At 41.9% G+C, this 17,686-nt stretch overlaps 1 long non-coding RNA gene across 1 annotated transcript in view; it reads left to right on the forward strand.

Moving 5' to 3' along the window:
* LOC308064211 overlaps positions 1-17,686 on the forward strand; it is a 160,153-nt gene that overhangs the window by 76,971 nt on the left and 65,496 nt on the right. The window contains exons 3-6 of the long non-coding RNA XR_013928309.1: positions 3,176-3,313; positions 3,432-3,526; positions 4,453-9,928; positions 11,954-12,122. This is a non-coding gene — a long non-coding RNA (uncharacterized lncRNA). The remainder of the gene's footprint in view (positions 1-3,175; positions 3,314-3,431; positions 3,527-4,452; positions 9,929-11,953; positions 12,123-17,686) is intronic.

Consider the following 17,686-nt stretch of genomic DNA (forward strand, 5'->3'; position numbering starts at 1 on the left):
GCAATAAATTACAAAAGGCTAATGTCCTGCCCAACAAAAAGCTGTCATGAACCCAAGTTTCTGTGGGGAAAAAAATTCAACTTCATTTCAGCAACAGGCTCTCCTCGTTTACACATTCCTTTTATGATTCCAGTCAAGTCAGAGTAAAATGAATACAAATGTGAGAGTTCGAACACTTTCCCTGAATATGTATGTGTGTCTGTTGGTGATTGTAATAATCAGCAATCCAAGGCACCGGGGCTCCGTTATCTCAGGCAGAATTAAGAATGCAGTCCTGCAAAGATACAACTGCACATTCTTCTCCCCACCTTCACATGACCCGGTGATTTAAGGGAAGGCAAACTTGAGCCTGATTAATTCCAGTATCCGTATGAAAGTCTGTTGCTAATGTGCCATCGTTTTTGTTCTGCCGACAAAATGAATGAGAAGAAACGAGCTGTCCTTTTGCCTGTGTTAGTCACTGTAACCTGTGTCCTCCGTGGGAGACACTGTCTGCATGGGGAAGTTGCCCTGTGGATGCTGCTGGTCTGCATTTACTGAAGGGCCACTTTCGGCAAGTGGAATGAAAACCAAATGGCTAATCAAATAATATTGCGTGGTTACTTTTCAGAGCCCTTGAGCAGCAGTTCTGCCGTTCAAGGAGCATCTCTCCGCTTGATAAAACCTGCCGTGAAAATAAACAGCAGCTCGGCGAAATAGGGAATGGTAAATGCCTGCCTAATGTGTAGGCTAAAGCACTGTCAAGTGTTGGGGTTTTGTGGTGCAATTTAGTATGAAGGCTGATGCCGACATTACACTTTTCTAAGAAGCAGAGTAATTAGTACAGGAAATAGGTTTCTTATGTTTTATTTAGCCAAATTCATCTCTGGTTTAACTCCGCTGTAGCCTGTATTACATTTATTCTTATTTCCCAGTGTTCCTCTGCACAGCTCTTTATACCATGACCTTTAATTCACTGTTATTGTCTTTTATTTTAGGTAGGGGCCATAGTTCCTCTCTCAATTTGTTAGTATCAATTATGTTGTAAGCCCAGGTTTCTTGGCTCACAGAATGAAACCCATCAAGTCTGCAACAAGTTTTTACAAAGTGCACGTTGGCAGGTTTACAGATTCCCACAGCTGTACTTGGGACACTGGGGGAAGCACAGGGCTGCAGCCTCCAAGGCACAGCGAAACACAACTGTGAGAGGGTGGGGGAAATGCAAGGACCAGGGAGAAAGGGTGTTGTGAGAAGCAGGGGAGGGGGGGCTTCACGTATGTGTTACTTGGTGTCCTTGTGGAGGAAAAACAAGTCTCAGGAGGATGGCTGAAAACGGTAACGGGCAGTCTGGAGAATGAAAGTGACTGGGCTTGTTGGGACGTAGAAACAAGCTTCTGAGGCTCAGGACCTGCTGCTGGCCAGAAGAGTAAAGCCAGTTGTGAGAACAATCACTGGATTCAATTCACTATCTTCCTCCTCATCCCAGCCAAGCTCTGGCAATAAGGTCCAAGGGCTCCATGTGAATGACACTGTCTGAGAGCAGGGGACGTGTGTGTGCAGGTCTGAGCCGGGTTCCCGTGTGCCGATGGCACTGATGAGGCAGGGAGGCAGGTGCCGCCTCCTCCTCCTTCTCCTCCTCCTCCTTCCTCTCTGTGTTGCAGAGATGAGTTCCTGCACTGGGACCTCTTCTTATAGGGCACCCCAAATTCTGTTCCATTTCGGCCAACCCAAAGTTCAGCTGCAAGGAGGAAAAGATGATTGAACAGATTCGGCATCAGCCCTTGGTCTGCAGGGTGCTGGTGCGAAGCTGTTGAGTTGTAACTCTCCACCCACGGGTGTTCAGGGAGGTACAAATGTGTGCAGCAGAACATGGGACAAACTGCTGTGGGTACACTTAATTAACAGCGAACATGCACGGTCCTAATCATCTCGTCCTTGGCTGTATACAAGTACAGACCAGCTCGTGACAACCTCAGCAGTAAGCTGCAGCCCCTGCTCTATGATTGCACAGAAGATCTTCTGCAGACAGGGCTGGTTCCATGGCTTTTTGCAGCCAGGTGAGTAGAGAATGACGTAACGGCAGAGTAAGAGTGGAAAAGGTCTTACCTGAGTGATCCATGCTGCACATAGCTTGCAAGATGTAGTGCTAAGAGACCTGAGCTGTATTTTTCATTTCAAAAGGTGTAAGTGCTCTAGTTGTGAAATAACATTGAAGATACTTTTTTTCTCTTTGTTTTTGCATAATGCAAGAAGGGGAATCTTGCATCATGGAAAACATTCTCTGCCCCATGTGAAGACTACTGTTCTAAAATTCCATAAGATGCATACATGAAGATTTTATTAGTCAAAGAAGCCTTCCCAGATCATCATCATTTATTACAGTTCCTGTGTTTTTCATTCCAATGAGATTTATAATTATAAACTGGTAATTAAAGATCCTCCACTCTGTAATTCCATAGGAATTCCACTGTGATCTGACATTAATTAACAACCAATTATAAATTACTATATAACTTTAAAAAAAAAACCCACCAGTGTCTGGATGTCTTCTTTCAGCTACAATGAAATGTTGGAAGGAATTTGGCTTTTGTGAGCTGGCGCCCTGTTGCAGATCGATCGGTACTGCTGCGCGCTACGGGCGTGTTCCCGCGGTGCAGCAGCTATGCTGATGGGCAGGTTGGACCTACTAAGGTTTTGAAAGAATTTTCATCCTCATTTTCTTGTAAGAGGCATCTGTCTCACAGGATTTCAACCTTCTGTCACATCAACAGGTGTGCACACTTGAATGCTTAGATTTTATCTGACTTGTTCTGTAAATTAGAGTGGTCTGATGCATCGCTTGTATGCGTGATGTGAGCTCTCTCTGGCTTGAAAGTGTATTTTAAATAATTGTAGCCAATCAGGAAAGAGAGAAAAATAGTTACTGGCTCCAAGGAGAATGTCTTAGGGGTGGAGAAGATGTGATAGCGGGTTAGGGGGATAAACTTACAAAATTCTGACATTATTTGGCCATCTGCATTAAAGATCTAATATATAATGGAATTTGTGTGTCCCCAGAATCTGTCAGGTAGCATGCTACCTAGAGATATGTGGGTAATAAAACCTGGTACATGTGGATAATCAATACTTAATATCTCTCTTTCCTTCTTTTCTCCTTTTTTTTATTTCTTTTGTGTGTGTGTATGTGTGAACTCAGGTCAGTAATCATCATTAAGCTTGTCGGAAAGGTGGGGGGAGTGGAATAATACTGAAATCCATTACTTGCAAAACCATGTAGAGAACAAGAGACTTAAAAGGAGGCAACAGATTCTTTTTGCGTGGATGCAATCGTGAGGTAAGTTTTCAAAGCCTTGACCTGCAGATTAATTTCCACCATCTCCATTAAGCCTAATGAAAATCACATGTGTGTTTCTGAGTATTTCTTAGCACGCTTCTCCCTTGCCTCTTTGCAGCTCCTCCCTGGGACTTTGTGTAACTCCCTTGATCAAACCTCCAAGACCTCTCCCATGAAATGTGGCTTCTGATCTGATCATCAAAGCTAGCGCAGGTAGAGTGGAGTGTGGCCCTTTTAGTCATCTCCACATCCAGTTTTTATTACAAAGCAACACTGGTCCGAGCACTAAGTTGTTCAGGAAAATAATAAGGTGGCTTATTGAGCAGCCAACTTTTGTCGGCTTCGGAATCCTCACTGTTTCTCAGGGTCGGTGTGGTTGTGTGGATGTACATCATTTATGTTTCCATTGTAATTTTTTGACATTTTGCAATAGGGGAAATCTGTGGGAGCAATCCCCTTATTTACAGTCAGGCAAATCCGACAGTCTTGCCCAAAAGATAGTCCTGCCTGTTGCTTTCTGCCTCGTTACTGTGAATGTACCTGTTCTCCTATAAAACAGATAAGATTTCAGTTGGGAAATTCCCATACAAATCTCATCCTGTTATGTTGCATCTGACTTGTTACCAGGGCATCTCTGAACAGCTTTGCCAGTTAGCCAGAGATGTGTCACTGGCAGCAAGGAACAAAGTGCAGCTTTGACGCAGGGAAATGTTATAAACGTGCTTGATCAGATCAGCATCAGTGGTGAATCAGCCTACCCCTGTTGGGCCCAGAGAGTACACATGAGCTAAACTTGCTGGTTTTACTTGTAACTATCCCTAGAAGGGATTAAGTTTTTAAGATCTGGCTACATGCATTTCAGATATTAATATGTTCTTTTGGTTCTGTGCCTGAATAAGATTTAGAGCAATTTCGAGAGCAGCTGGACGCTAAAGCTTTAGGAGATCCAGCGTCAAAGCAGGTCTCGTAGAAACCAACATCCTGTCAGCAAATCCTAATGTTCTATATTTAACCGACTATTAAAATTATGTTTTGTTATTTTTGTCTACCTTCAACTCAAAAGTTTGGTTTCTGTAAGATTGCAGAACAAGGCAAGCTCAGTTAAGGCTATAAAATTTATCTCACTTTTTTCTTTTCAGCTCACTGTTGATCTGATGGCAGCTGAAAGGGCAAATGAGAAAGGTAGGTATTATGTTTCAAGGGGAGAGTTATAAAAGTCTAAACTGCATCCAAAGTATATTTTACTCCTAATAATGAGAACTGGATGAACAGCGTTTAAAAAAATATGAACCTGCCCCAACTACATTGGTTCAGAACTAACTGATCTAGTGCAGTTTTCCAAAGAATAATTGATATTATATAATCATAACTGGCAGTTTATGTCATGAAAGGGACACTTGACACTTTCCTGCTAACCAGTTTAACATCATCAATTAAAACATCGCTTGTGTAATGACATTTTAGTAACAAGTTTAATACCATAAATTATGACATCACCTTCTTTTATGGCATCAGGGTTGAATAAAAGGTTTTCTTTAGAAAAGAGAAAAAGGAAAAAAAAGGAGGAAACCTTGACATTGCCTTTCAGTTTGTCCTTGTAAAAGGTACATATGTTCTAGCCCTCTGGTCACTGCCCACATTAGGCAGGATCTGAAAACTGAAAAGCTACAAACAAGGGTGAAATAAACAATTGAAAAGATTGTGCTTCAGGTTAGCACAGACAAGCTCCCAGTAGACAGTCGTGTCCTTTGCATAACACCAATGGAAATCATCCAGAAATGGAGAAGAAAGTATGGGCACGCTCATGGAACCTGGTGAACTCAATTATAGCGCAGTAATATTTACCAAGAGGTGGTGTGAAAGTTCAAGATTGTGTCATTACCCTCCCGTTGGTGTTCTTTTTCTTCAGGGCCAGTGGCTTTAAAGTAATCCTTTATATCTTATTCTTCACTGAATGGTCAAATTTGGGTGTTGGAGTCTGGTATTCTACAGACTCTTGCAGGCACTGTATTTTATGATGATTGCTGGTGATTTGAGTCCTGAGCTGGCAAATGGCTCCTTTTATTTGTATCTATTTAGCCTCATGGAAGCAGACAGGAGCCAGACACGGGTTCAGAGGATTCTCAGTTAAACAAAGGTCTCTGTGGATGTGTGTCTTTGTAGGACTAACTGCAAGGAGTCAGATATTTTAAGTATATTGTGTGTTTTCAGGGCTGGTTTTCTAAAGGTGCATAGCATCGACTTCCCTCTCTTCCTACCCAGGTCAGTAAAAGTGTTATCAGTGGCCACAGCCACAAGCGGAATAAGTCACAATCAAGCATTTTCAAAATTTCTCCTGCAATTTTTTGTCTTGAAACCAACTCATTACCGTACCAAGTTGTGCTGAACTTCACAGGGGCCCTACCCTGAGATAACACCCAATGTGTCTTCTAGACCTTATGCAGAAACTTAACCTAGTACATGCAGATGATCCCTGTGAATTCATGTGCTTTTCCCATGGCTTGGCTTCACGTCCTGGGTTTGTGAAGTGGGGAAAGAATCCTAGATAGGAACTCAAATTCACATTCTAAAACTGAACAACTGCTGTATATTGACTGGGGCATAATCATTTCCCTGAATAATCCAGAATAATTTCCCTTGCTAATCCCCAGGCTGTAAACCAAGGATATGACAAATGGGTGCTGCAACTGTTCTGTCCTTGATCAGGTGTCTGGTGCTCAATAGATGCCCAAATACCGCAAGAAGGTGGTAAGTTGGTAAGTATGACAACACTTCTTAAATTACAGGCAAAATTTTAAGTAAATCTATGTAAATTGTCAGTGCATATCTTAGTGGTCTCCCGAGGATGCCATGATTTACCTTCTCTCTTTTCTCAACATTTTTCCAAAAGTTTTTTTCCCCCATGAATATTTATGTCGATGCCTCATTTGCTGACTGAATTTCCACTCTGCTGGAATTATGCTTCCCCATAGTGCACCCAGAAAAGGTGAGCCGTTAGAGGTGAGAAAAAGAGATTCCATGACCTTTAGGAAATAGCAAGTGGCACTAGATAAAACCTATTCTTTGAGGGGTTACTTATGGATTGGTTGGACATAATTACCAAAAAATTATTATCTCTCTGAAACAATTAACTTCTGGTAGATCAGAGTCCAAATCTCCAGAAGGTCTGAACTTTTGCAAATTGGCTTTGCCCATTGCCACTCTTAGGCAATGAGTAATTCTTAACACAGGCATGAGTGATAGATACCACATATTTCTAGTTATGAGTATGGACTTATTTACAGCTGGCATTTTTTTTAAAGTGAGTTGTAAATGTTAAGGTGCTAGATTCAATGCTTATGAATGTGTTTCCTTGGTGATAAAGCTTTCACTAAGCATGTTATCTATCTGTGCTATCCTATATGCAGACAAGAGACGATTCACGCTGTATGTTATAGGTCTTGTGCTTTAAAATTGAATCCTCTATTGACTTATGGCTGAGAAACATAGAAATCAAATCCACAGCTGCTTCTTCTTAAAAGTGAAGTTTTGGCAAAAGCAAGAAGGCCTTAATGCATTACGAAACTGTGCATTTTTTAAAGTTGTTTCACTTCCTATTTTCTCTCTACAAAACTCCCTGAAGTTAGGAGTGCTCTTGTGTTTCATCTTGCAGTTTCAGAACATAGCTTTTGAGTTTGCGTGCCCCACTACTGCCTATTAAATGCAAGAAGATGTTAGTTCATGGGGGTACACAGATTAAATAAGCAAATACATAGAATGAAATCTTTCTGGCACAAAGCAGCGATCTATATGATGATGAAGCAGTTGTGGTTGGAAATCTCTTCTGTGGAGAAATAGAAATGGCTTTGGAAAAGGTGAGGTGGGGCAGAAAGACTGAGCAAAACCCGCCTTGTACTGACAAACGGTGTCACGTTAGAGTGAGAAGTGCTGGCCCAGCACAGGTCAGTGGGAGCTTTGCCATTATTGCCGCTTAACCTTCCTTTGTAAGTAAAACGAGGGAGAGTTGGCCTATTGGATGGCTGTGAGTAGCCGCCTAGTACATCTCTGCTTTACTCTGCCCTCCTGGAAAAGGATGCTCTTGCTTTTCATCAGCCCCAGCACTCAAGAGCTGACAGGGCTTATAACACACAAGAACAGGTAGGTGCCAAAGATGCGAAGCAAAAGGAGGCCGGCTGCCGGTGGGATGCTGCTGATCACATCATCCCGCCACACGTCACACGGTAGGGTTTGAGAACTGTAAATGGCATAGGGTTATGTGCATTAATTGCATTGTAAAGTAGAGGGGCCCCAAAGGAGGTCTGGTCTCAGCTGTGCTATGACTGGGACAAACAATTAATGAGAGATCTTACAATCTCATTAGGCAGAACACAAGTAGAGAGTATTAATCTCCCATTCTCTTGTGTTTGAGACTTGAGTTTAAACAGACCCGTCGTTTACACAGTCTGTGGCGTAGGGGGGAATGGACCCGCCTGTTCCTGAGTCCTACTCCCAGGTTCAGGGACTGGCTTTTCTTTCCTTCCTGTTCACACTAGCATGATCTCTGCAACCCCCTTTATTGTGCAGAAGTCATCAAAGATGTTTACATTTGTTTTTTGTCTCTAATTTCAACTTTTGTTTCTATGGTTTATGTTTTTGACAACTGCGGTGTCATACAGTAAACTGCAAACTGTTCGATTCCCAATGATCGTCTCATAATTTTTTAAGTAACTCACTGCTGTCTCTGCACGTGCAAAACTGTCCTGCACCTTTTTTTTTGAGAATGTTGTTTTGGGGGCTTCAGATACAGCAAAAGTAAATCAAGAACCAGGTCAAGTGGCACTGCATTTCTGAAGCACAGTGGAGAGAGAGAGACTTTCTGACCCTGCAGGTTTTAAAACCATTTAAGAGAAATGAGCCAGATGTTGACCCCCTTTGCTACCCATTTAGCAAGCTGTAAGCCCAGGCTGTAGCAACTCTGTGGAAAAACAAGTTCCCTGGTATGTGTTAATGCCCCCCCACCATGTCCAAGCTCTGTTGTCAGAACAGGTACAGGCTTTCTGGCATCCCTAGATAAACTTTTTTGTCATTTACAACATCTGCCAAGGGCTGGCATTGGCTCTGGAGAAACCATAGAGATGGAACATAGGGCTGCCACACCACAGGCCAGCCCCGTAGGAACCCACATGGAGACCACCAAGTTTACAGGCTGTAGGAATGGGTTTATGTGCTCCACCTCATGGGCGTGAGTCATGTAGGACTGACTGTGAGTCTTTGACCTGGAGAAATCTATTCGTTGCTGGGTAGGCATGAATGTGGGTGTAAGGGTCCTTCATGTCAGCCTCCAAGTGGACTAACACCCTGCAGATGGCTCTAATTAGAGGCCAGAAGAAAGGGAGAAGGTGCAGTGCCTCCTAGAGCCCGTATTGCTGCTTTTGGATTTGCTGCCAGTATTGACTTGGCTTTGGAACAGCTGGAGCTGTTGCCTAGATCCTAATTTTGGCATTGGTTTATCTTTTCTTATACCATTTTGTCCCAATTTCTCTTTGGAAGGATCCAGAAATGGAAGAGGCACCACTTTGTCAGTAGTGTGGGGGACAGAGGGTTTGTCTCCTTCACTCCTGGTTGGCCTGAAATTCCCCTTAATTAGTATTATCATTAGATTCTCACTCATATCACCCACTTTGTCTATTCTACTTGAATATACTACCTCCAAACATAATAAATCTGAAAAAAATGTGCCTGTTATTTTTCTTGCTAAATCAAGTCCAAAAAAAATGAACCAGCAGTATATTTCCGCTATAGTAACTGCTGATCTTGCCGCTTAATTTCCGCCCCCTCCACCACCTTCTTTCCTATTTCCCTTTGGTTTTCTCCGTATCTCCAGGATACGTAAACTGCCTGTCACTCTCACAGCTCTGCTCAGCTATGCAGCTGCCTGTCAAGGAATACAGGGTAAAATTCTGACCATTGCCCGTTCCTTACACTCAGGCAAGTGTTAGGCCAAGATCCACAAATGCGATTTGCTTGCCTAGATTTTACTCATTCCATGAAGAAGTTTGCAGTTTAACAGGAAACAACACAAAGCAAACAACCTACCCTCTAACTGAGGAAATTCCTCTAGAACATCTCTCCTGGAAAACTCCTGCATCAGGACAATCAAATGCAAGGATATTTGGAAAAACTTGTTTTCACCTAAACTTTGGCTGGATAATACGTTTCCTAGAGAGCAGTTTCCTTTGTGAAAACTGGAAGTGGAGTGAGAGGAAAATGAGTATTTCTCCTATCCCATCCTTCTCCTAGGTATATTGCTGAATAACATGGCTAAAAGAAAAGGAGAAAAGGACTTTATAGGTTCCTGAAAGCTCTTCGAGATGGACCCTTGTGTGAGCAGGAAAGTTAGCATGAAGAAGGCAGGTTGCATGTCTTTTTCCTTTGCCACATTTGAAGAAATGCAGGAACTAAACCATACATTATTGTATTTACTGTCGATATTATCATATTTATCCCCAGTTACAAAACTGGCACATTTTTCAGGTAATATGTATTTTCATTAGTGTTGTTTCCTTCCTCCAGGTTGAAGCATTTTAGGAAAAGTTACGGATCTGACAAACAAAACAATAAACTAAATCAAACCAGGTAACGTTTGCTTTTCTAGCAGTATGCTTTCATAGTCACTGTTGACATTTTTAGTTTTCTGGCAATGGAGCTGTTCAGTAACTCAGTTTAAATTCTTGCCCAGCCAGAGCCAAAGTCATCTCCCAAGCAAATTCCTCCTTGCAATGGCAATGTGATATTTCATACCTGGTATATCGGTTTCTCAGCACCTGATTATGAGCTAGGGATTATGAACTAGTTATATTTAAGACTCTAATTTGGTTTTTAAAAGTTCTTCCAGGTCATTCCCCATTTTTCAGTCTCCCTACAAATATCTTTTAAGAGCACCTGAAGTCCCAACAGAGCCCAGAGGACAGAGGCATTTGCACAGGTGTTGTAAATACCCGGCCATTCCACTAACCCGTAGCATTGCAGGGAGCATCGAGAACATCAGCTTTGATTTTAGAGTATGCTGGTGCTCCAGCACTGCTGGGGGGGGGGGGGGGGGGTGGTGGGTAAACAAGTGAGTGTTGTGTCATTTTTTATGAATATCCATTGGACTTGCATGGATTCTCCTTAGTTGATGTATCAAGCCTTCACTAACTGCAAGATAGATAAGCTAATGGGTACATCAGTTAAACCAAGTTGAGCTTAAGTGTCTTAGATAATAAAGCTTTGCATAAATTCTAATTCAAGCAATTTCAGCAAAAAGCATAACAAGTAGCCAATCTGGGATAAAAATGTTTTTATTTCAGTACCTTGTTCTTCATAACATCCTTCACAGACACTATAACATTATTTTAGTCTTTAGAAAAATATCTAACAACATGATTGTCTCACACCAGGCATAATCCCAGTGGAAATTAAAATTGCATGCATTTTCTCATCACTCTTTATTTAACAACTGGGAGAGTGTTAATATTTGAAACTCAGCGAGAAAATTGTCTTGAAACACAGAGATTCCTTTGGGGTAATTTCATTTTTGTTTTGTGTGAACTTTAGCTGAGCAATTTTTTTTACAGCAGTGTGGATCTGTGGATTGTATGATGGTTAACAGGACTTTCTGTATGTGCTTCTCACCTAACAGCCAAGGAAAAATAGCAAAGAACATTCTAATAAAATCATTTGAGTCAGCTAGCCTTAGTAATGAAGATGCCCTGTTGCAGATTTTCACAGTTTCTTTTAAACCCAGTGATATGGGTTTAAAAGTGAACCTGAAAGTCACTGTATTCCTGCATGAAAGGCAATACGATTGTGACACTGCTTCAGTTTTCACAACAATAACATCAGACAAAAGAGGGTGAAAGAATAAACAGAACTCTGCTATAAATATTCAATGCCAGGAAAAAAATGACTGCAGGAAAATCACTTTAGAGTCTAATAGCCACTAAAATTACAGCATCTTATCCAGAGCTGCATTTGATGAAAAGAACAAAAGTTGGTTCTAGGAAGAAAGAACATCAGAGAAAAATATACAGAGACCTCTGCTTTGTTTACATGGAGTGTCTTTGAAAAGCTTTAGCACTATTACTTCCCCAGCTCACCCTAGGGTAAGACAGCAGGGTAGGCTGGGCTGGGACAGAAAATAGCATTTTTGCATTGTTAAAATGGGGTGCTATCCCTGCTGTAAAGTCACTAAGAAGGGGATTTTGTTCCAACTCCTAAGTATATGCTTGGCCCCAGTGCAAGTCAGTTAGCATTTTTCTTGGTGCTTTTGAGGACGCTATTTTTTTTTTATTTTTATTATCTTTCTGTACATTAGAGGACATCTGGCATGCCCAAGAAATCTAGCATTGATGGGACTTGGTAATGTAGTTTGCTTGACTCAGAGCAGCAGTATCCAGAAACTGATGGCTCATCTACAAAATGAGCTGGTTGTTTCCCTTCAGCAACTAAAGGACAAACGCTTGCAAACATTCAAACCCAAGTTGCTTGTCAGCTGGGAGGATTGCACACTGAAACACATGCTCAGATACGTATTTATTTGGATTTCGCTCTTACTGTAATATTTTAATCCTTTCCTGTGAACCTTAATCACATCTTTTTCTCCCATTAAATGTCTCACAGGAATTCTGTTTACTGATTCTTTGGCTAACAAAGGCATACCTCCAGGCCTCCAAGCTGTTTCAGAAAACAGGCATCAGATCTACCCCTCCGATGCAGCATCAGCAAGACCAAACAGAAACAGAGAGAACTTTGAGTGCTCTTCTTCACCTTAGTCCTCTGCAGGATCCAGGTGAGTATTTGCCAGGCCAGAACTGGTAGGTAAGTCTGTAAGAGAAATCACAGAAGACGTTCATTCTCAGACAGTTCTGCCACTCACGCGCAGCGTAAGACCTCAGGAACCTTAGTAGCACGGTCCAAACGGGCTTCAGATACTTGTGGAGTGTGGGCAGCCAACAGCAATTCAGTGTTGCAGGGAGTCCGCTGTAAGCGTCGTGCCAAAGCTTTTCACCAGAATGTCAGATTACTATCAGAACCCCTAAAAAAACAGAAGGTTGCTCCGCTGTTTTTATTTTTCTCTTCACCTGAGCTGCATGCTAAGAATTCAGTAGCCTGGTAGTGGATGGAGAGACCATGTTTGTGAAAAAAGAAGGCTACGGGTAGACTCAGGGTAGGTTCTCACCACCCTTGCGATCTTTATGCCAAGAACAGGGGCACTAAGGTGGTGTCAGTTACCTGTGTGCAAGCCAAGAGCATCAGGAGGGCCACTTCAAGCCAGTTAGCATCCGAGGTGCCTGTCACCTCTCCTACGGTTCAGCCCACACAGTCGCATGTGCAAGATGAGCCTTTGGAGCAAAGTTACTGCTGCGTTCTGCCCAGACAACGGGCTGTCCTAAGCCAGGGGCTGATTTTGCATTCTGAACCGTGGAAATCGAGTTTAGGTTGGCTGAGGCCAGGGTTATCGTTGTGCTGTTTGCGCAGAGCCTAGCACAGCAAACAGTAGCCTGTGATCTGGTTCTTATGTGCCACGGTGCTGTGGAAGGCCAGATATCCATGTCAAAAATTAACTTTATTTCCCACTGAAAAGCCCTGTCATCGCCTTGTCTGTGCTCAGGCAGTGAGAAAATTTTGTTTTGTGTCAGTCATGGGCGACTCTTTGGAGTATACACAACTCTCACCAGATCATTCACTGAGGCTGCCAGTTATTTCTGTTTGCCACCTTACTTACCCTTTTAAATATCGCACCTCTCGACATCACAGCCTTTCAACCCTATCAAAGTCATCGTGCTTTATTTCCTAGTCTGTTTCTCCTGTATTAGCATGACTGATACAAGTATATTGAAGAATTTCATTTTCCTTTCATGTTCCTTTCATGTTCCACCCTGAATATCAGTATTTGAGGAACAAATGGGGCAGCTTACTGATGGAAGCTGTTTGTGCGCAGAAGGCATTTTATTTCTTCTTCTCTTTGGTATTTTAACAAGGGCAATCAACTTAATTCCACATTCTCTTGTGAGATTTTGCCTTCTGGGTAAAGAACATCCTTTACCTCCCCTTCTCCCCCTTTTCCTAAACAATCTTCTGCTGTGCTGGGAAGATGGAATGTATAGGTGATATCCCTTTCAGAAAATATATCCATCATATATCACAAGTATTGTCATTGTGATGTATTAATGTAATGCATCATCAGAGAGCTGTCAGGGTGAAGATTTATTACTCTAAAATAAGTTATGGTGAGACACTGGGGAATGGTGGACAGAATTTTTGTTTATTTTTCTAAATTAAGGACTTTTAAAGTAAGTTTAAAAATCTCTTACCTTCATGAAGTAGTAGGGGTCGGAGGGTCACAGAAAAGAGGACTTGAATCAAAAACACCAGAAGGACTCAGGAGGCCTCATAGAATAAGAATGTAATATTTTTCCCCCAGGTAGTTTCCAGCGAAGTTTAAGTTTCCAGCTTGAATGAGAGCTACAGTGGGCAGTCAAAGTCATTTTAATCAACCTGAACTGGAATTTATTTTTACTTTTTTACAGGAAAACGGAGTCACCAAAACACAAAGACTCGGGCTAAAAAAGGCAAACAGGGTTAAAAATGGTCTAAAAATAATTGCACTTCCATATAAATGGCTGTTCCCTTTTCCAAGTGTGTCCAGTGGCCTTATCACAAACCTGATACAAATGCATTGAAATCAGTGAGAGCTTTTCAGCAGGTTTACACAGACTTTGGATCAAGCCCCTTCCCTGCATCATGTGGTGAAGCCATGAAACTTGGCACATTTATAGCATTGTAACATAAAGCCATCTGTGTACAAGTACAAACTTTTCCTTATTGCCAAAGTGCTTAATGTAATTACAATCAGGCTTGCTTCCCCTCTGCTCAGTTCATCCATATGCTGAGATGGATGAAAACTTGCACTGATAAAGAATCCCACAGCATCTGAGTTTGCGTGCTGCATACAGCAGCCTACATTGCTAACCTTGTAAATCTTAGTCACTTTTGCATTTTAGGGAACACACATAAGGTTACAGACTGTCTTATGGGGAAAGCGGTAACAGAAATATGTCAGAAAGTTCAGCCTGGATTCTTTTCTTGCTAACTACACAAGACACCTGACTTGGGAGCTCAGCTGCCCTCGCTTCCCTGTATAGTCAATGATGAGTCACAGAATTTGGATCCCTAAGATGGGAATTGCCTTCAGGAGGTGACTTTTACTCTTCGCTGGCTAGAAAACCAATGCAGAGCTCCTGCTCACCTTGTTCACTGCCTAAAGAAGGTTGTATTAATCCTGAGCGTTGGTTCCCCAGGCTGCCCCGCTCGTAAGCAGCTCCAAAGTCGTTGTTTCATCTTACGATTCATTCTTTATGTTGACTTCAACTGTTTCCAAATACAACGTTATCCCATGGCATTTATTGTGTCCTTGCATTTCTTATATCATGGCATTTGCGTGCAGTTTCTCTAATCCTGCATACAACACTGGTCAGTGTAAGTTAAATACCAAGGTTGCTTATAGGTTAATGAATGCACTGTGCTTGCTGCTGACTGACGTAATTACCGATAGGTGGGACACTGAACTTGACCCTAAGGCCCATAGACATGTGCTTGACTTTATCAGTGGGGATGGTATATTCGAAAGGAATATTAACATTAAAAAGAAACATATGCGGTGGATGCATTTGCAGGCACAGGGAATAAGTTTTCAGGAAAAAAAGAAATATTGCTGAAGGCAAAAGGCGGTTATGCCAGGAAAGCCTACAAATTTCTCTTCCTGAAGGAAAATAATGATAAGCTGCTTAATTTTGGCCGATTTTGGGAAGGCAGTTTAATTCCCTAAAATTCAAGTGTGAAATGAATGCCGAAGTTATGCAGATTACCCCTACCCAAAGTCCTTCATAAACACTGCTGCTATCAGTATAGGAAAAGCCTGTCCTCCTCCATAAACTTTGGAGTGGTTTAATCATGTATAGTGACACAGATACATTGGCTCAAGCTGAATTTATTTTGAGATTGCACTTTGCAGGTGCCAGATAACCTATTTCTGCACGTACCGAAAGCTTTAGTGGATCTCCATTAGGTTGTGTAGATACGTGCTTATGGTTAAGAATGTACTACTCTCTCCAGACAGTATATATTCATCCCAAATACAGCAGGGATTTACTTTTCTAAACTGAGATGTAAGAATGGCATGATTTTTTTAAATTGTTTTAACCAGTAAAAAATTTTCTTAGCGTGTACTGCTCATGGTCGACTAATCTGCTTAATGGAAGAAGGTGGACCTGGTCCTCTGCAGTGTCAGGGGGGTGAGCTTGTAGGATCACCTGGTGAGGCATGGTAACTGGGGGAAGATTTGTGCTGGGATCTGTAGTCTGCTGACAATACTTCTCTTTCCTGATTTTGTGATGCCAAAAGAAAAGACTTCTGACCCATGCTGCAAGTGTTAAGGGGCAAACAAGTCTGTCATTTGAAGCTTTCTATGGGAGGTTGTCACACGTGCTACACATCAGAAGTGTAAGTGTTTGTGTTGCCTAGAGGTTGGAGTTATAAGGGGGTTGCCCAAACTCCTGTCTGGGGTGAAACTCAGATTTAGTGTCTGTGGCGCTTGCTGCTCAGATCACACGATCTTGGGTCAGTCAGTTTTAAAGAAGGTAAAACATCTTGGAGAGACCATATGAAATCTATCATGGCAAACCACTGATAACTCCACATCTTATTAGCTTCAATTAAGTATTTCCATGGGGAACTGTGGAACTGTTTAAAGTCATGATGACACATACACACACTTTGTTCCATCCAAAGAAATAATCTGTTTTCCAGATTTCCAAATAGCCAAGCTATTTTGTTATTGTTTTTTTTCTTTTCCTCCTTTTAGAAGAAATAATTTATAAGAATTTATCTTGGGCTTGCTACAGATTTAAAAGGAGAAAAAAGGTTTCTTCTGTCCGACTTTTAAATTATATGCATGACCAAAGATAAATATGTTTTTTATTTATAACTGTGGATAGATGCCAAACAAAGCCTTTCATATGACGCACCGCTGCTGTAGTAGAGAAGTACTTAAAACAGTTCCAGTCAAGTTAGGCCCCAAGACTTTTCATGCAACTTCATGCAAAATGCTTAAGACCTTTTGGGTTTTTTGGTTTGTTTTTTTTTTTCCTTTTCTTTTGAACATCTTCAAAGGTTACAAGTGCAACATGCTCAGAGGATGCCAGGCTTCTTCCTGTCAAGCTGAGATGGTCTGAAAACCACATTGAAACATGGGAAACTGCGGCTACCCCAGATTGCAGCTGAGGGGTTTCTTTGCAGGCTGTAGATCTCTCCTGCCCCCCGCCATGTGGTTGGTAACAGTTGGATGAAGGTTATGGATGGAAGCTGGCAAAGCAAAGGATTGGTGTGCTGTTAGGAGACTGGGATGAATGGACTTTGACAATACCGCTGAATAGGAATACTCGTGGAGCTAATGCAAACAATTTGTAATTGTCAGAGCTGAAAAGGAAAAACATGATTATAACCTGTGCCTAGGATCAGCTTATGTCAGCTTTAAATGATTTAAAAGTCTAGTGTCTGGAGCTGCGTCTTACTTGCCTGTAAGGCTCCTTAAAGAAGACTTACATAACCGTGTAAGCATGTCTGTCTCTTCTTCTGCATTTACTGTGAAAAGTAACCCTTTGTCTAGCTGACAGGAGACAGGTTTTTAGGACAGATGTGAAACAAAGCCTTCTAGATAAATCAGAAAATAAGGAATTTCTTGGTTTAAATAGCATGAGACGACTGCCTGGTAACAGTAACTTCTTTAGAAACTACTGGTTGTCCTTGGTTTGTGCAATAGGTGAATAGGTGGGTGCTAACGTTCCTTGGTCACGTGGTGGCTTTGTGCCGTGCCAGGCTTGGAAACTCTTTCTGCGTGGATGTGAAGAAAGTCTGTACAGGATGCAGACTTCCCTGGGAGAAGGAAGGAGCATAAGAAAGCATCCTCTGTTACCTAGAGCCTACCATCATTACGCCTGACCCTAGCTCATTATCCCTCGGTATCTGCAGCAGACGCTGACCTTTGATGACACTGCACAACAGAATGCGATGGAGATGCCTGCCTTTCCTTTGGCTCCCGGATGCCAGACCTGGTAGCTTCTTTCCCCCACGCCGTGTCCAGCTTTCCTTTACTCATGTACTTGTACAAAAGTCAAAATGCTACTAAATACTATTAAGCAACACTGCTAGGGCACTAGGTTACATTTCTAATTTTGCTAGAAGTACGTCTGTCTTCCCATCACCTAGGAGTCAGGAGTAGGCTGGAAGCAACTAATTTACCACATAATAAGATAGGCTTCTGTTGACATAAATCAAGGGCAAAACTATTAAGTC

The sequence above is a fragment of the Falco punctatus genome (assembly GCF_963210335.1).
Source record: "Falco punctatus genome assembly, chromosome: 5".
NCBI lineage: Eukaryota > Metazoa > Chordata > Aves > Falconiformes > Falconidae > Falco > Falco punctatus.